This window comes from Mus caroli, chromosome 16, assembly GCF_900094665.2.
Source record: "Mus caroli chromosome 16, CAROLI_EIJ_v1.1, whole genome shotgun sequence".
NCBI lineage: Eukaryota > Metazoa > Chordata > Mammalia > Rodentia > Muridae > Mus > Mus caroli.
The window spans coordinates 16,191,517-16,194,275 of NC_034585.1; the positions used below are offsets into that span (position 1 = coordinate 16,191,517).

Consider the following 2,759-nt stretch of genomic DNA (forward strand, 5'->3'; position numbering starts at 1 on the left):
GCAAACTTTATATGCCCCAATATAGGGGAATGCCAGGGCCAAAAGAATGGGAATGGGTGGGTAGGGAAGTGGGGGGCGCTATGGGGGACTTTTGGGATAACATTGGAAATGTAATTGAGGAAAATATGTAATAAAAATATTAAAAATTAAAAAAAAATAAAAATAAACTGCTTGATTGGTTAAAATTGCTGTTTGGTAGCTGAACTTAGTTTCATTAAAAATTATTCAATGAACTTTGGCTTGAAACAAGGTCAGGATTTCCAACAATTTCTGAAACAACCATAAAATATACTTTTGTCATCTTGTATTATGCATTTATACAAAGCAGCTTTCTGAGCACTAATAATCAAGCTATCAATCAACTCTGGCAAATGTGAAGGCACTCTATTTATTTCACTTTCAAATATTTAGTCAGTATTTATTTCTTAAAAATATCTAAGCATAGACATATCTTTAATATGTAAACTTGGTTTTTTTCTTTTTTATTAGATATTTTCTTCATTTAGTAAACATGTTTTTAACTATAATAAATAGTAAACATGTATAGAGACCAAAATTTGCCTTAAAGTAAGTTTCTTCAGTATTTGTTATCAGGAAGTATTTGCTTTATTATTTATTATCTATTTACATAAAACAAGACACTTAGAAAAGAGGCTCAAGTAGGAAATGTGTAGATGTTTTTCTTCGGATCATCAAACCAACTAAGACTTTTGCAGGCTTACACTGTTTCCAATTGAATGCAGGGCTTCTCAAGTGTTCATGTAAAATATTCTTAGACAGGAAGCCAGTGACAGACATTGTTATTCTACATATGACAACATTAGAATTTGATGATAGTGTGTTTATTACTTTTTGGAAGTGAGTGTTTCTGATGGGACTTAGACCACTAACACTCCATAAAACAGGTTTATGACAATGTAGTAATTAATATTAAAAATAGAGAGGCTGGGGTTTTCTCAAAATCAGGTATATGTTCAAGACTCTGGGCTTCATCACCACTACCTCAAATAAAGAGGGATAGACAATTGTAGTTGTCTGTAGAAGTCAGGTCTGGTTCTTCCTCCCAGCCACATGCTCCCAGAAACAAGACTCAGACTAAAATATAGCTGTAAATACTGTGACTAGGCTCTTCTCTGACTAGCTCATATCTTAAATAAACCCATTTATTCTGCCATGTGGCTGGTTATCTATGCTCAGGCACCATGCATCTGTCTTCTCACATATTTTTATTTTTTCCATCACAAATTCCTGGGCAATTCTCCCACACCTCATTCTATCCGAGAATTCTTTCATCTCCTGGATGTCCCACCTTCTATTCTATCCTTTTCTATAGGCCATAGGTTCTTTAATTGACAGGTGATGCAGCCATACAATACACAGGGTATTTTCTCTACAATTCCCTTTTTGTTGTCCAATAAATGCTCTATTTCTTTCAAATATACATTAAATACAATAATAACAATTATGACATAATTATGAAAACTATAAGGTATGAGATGTGTTTACAATGTCCAGTCCATATTATTTGCTAGTTAATGAAAATTTTCTATTATCTATCCTATCTTGGTGTATTGTCTTGTACCTAACTCTAACTTGTATTGCCAACCTAAAAACATCTTTTTTAGACTTAAAACATCTTCTTAAATCCTAAACATCTTAATCTTGACTGTGAGACTATATCTAGTCTTCTATTTCATCAGAGACCTGAGAAGGAATAAATATTATCTTAGAAGCAGACGAGCAGCTTCTAAGGTTATATAAAAGGCAAACATAGTTGGCTGCCTAAACAGTTCTCCAAAATTATCTCTCTAATGTTGGAGCATCCGTCTTCAGCCTTCTGGCCCAGTATATCTGACAGAATTTGTGAAGCAGGAATTATAAAGGACTTGCTTACCTATAGGAAGAACTTAGCCAAACAGCTCAGCCACAATACTGGCATATATACCACTGATATGCCCTCCCTGAGCAAACCTAGAATCCGCCAGCACAGCTAGAGACTGCCAGTGCTGTACCAGGTGATGGAAAGAGACACTGAGAAAAAGACAGCATCATCTCCCTACAGGAAAGCCAATGAGATGCTAGGAGGGTGGTATAAAGGTTTTCCCAGTTCCTATAATAAATGAGTTTGCTTTTGCCACTTGCTCAAGTCCTGGAATCTATGTCATTGACTCTGCACCTGCTTACCCCACCACCAGGAGTCTTGGTTAGAGTTACAAGCAGCACTTACCCTGTCTTAGCAGAGCTTGGCAAGTGACTTCCCTGCATCTATTTGTTCTTTCTAGACAATATTTTGTGTGTAGTTGAAGCATGGGCATTTTCTTTTCCCAGTAGCTAGTTTGACATGATTGAAGTGCAAGCGATTCCATATGGAGGTTACTACTGATGCTCATCATCTTCTTTGAAGTCAAATGGGGTGCTGTCAGCAGCAGACTTGTCTCATAGTCAAAGATTTTTTTTTATATAATTTATTTTTTATTAGGTATTTTCCTCGTTTACATTTTCAATGCTATCCCAAAAGTCCCCCATACCCACCCTCCCAAAACCCTACCCACCCACTCCCCCTTTTTAGCCCTGGGGTTCCCCTGTACTGGGGCATATAAAGTTTGCAATTCCAATGGGCCTCTCTTTCCACTGATGGCCGACTAGGCCATCTTTTGATACATATGCAGCTAGAGTCAAGACCTCCGGGGTACTGGTTAGTTCATATTGTTGTTCCACCTATAGGATTGCAGACCCCTTTAGCTCCTTGGGTACTTTCT

The 2,759-nt window shown here is 36.8% G+C and overlaps 1 protein-coding gene across 1 annotated transcript in view; it reads left to right on the plus strand.

Moving 5' to 3' along the window:
* LOC110311252 (protein HIRA) overlaps window positions 1-2,759 on the plus strand; it is an 844,395-nt gene that overhangs the window by 831,370 nt on the left and 10,266 nt on the right. The window lies entirely within an intron of this gene.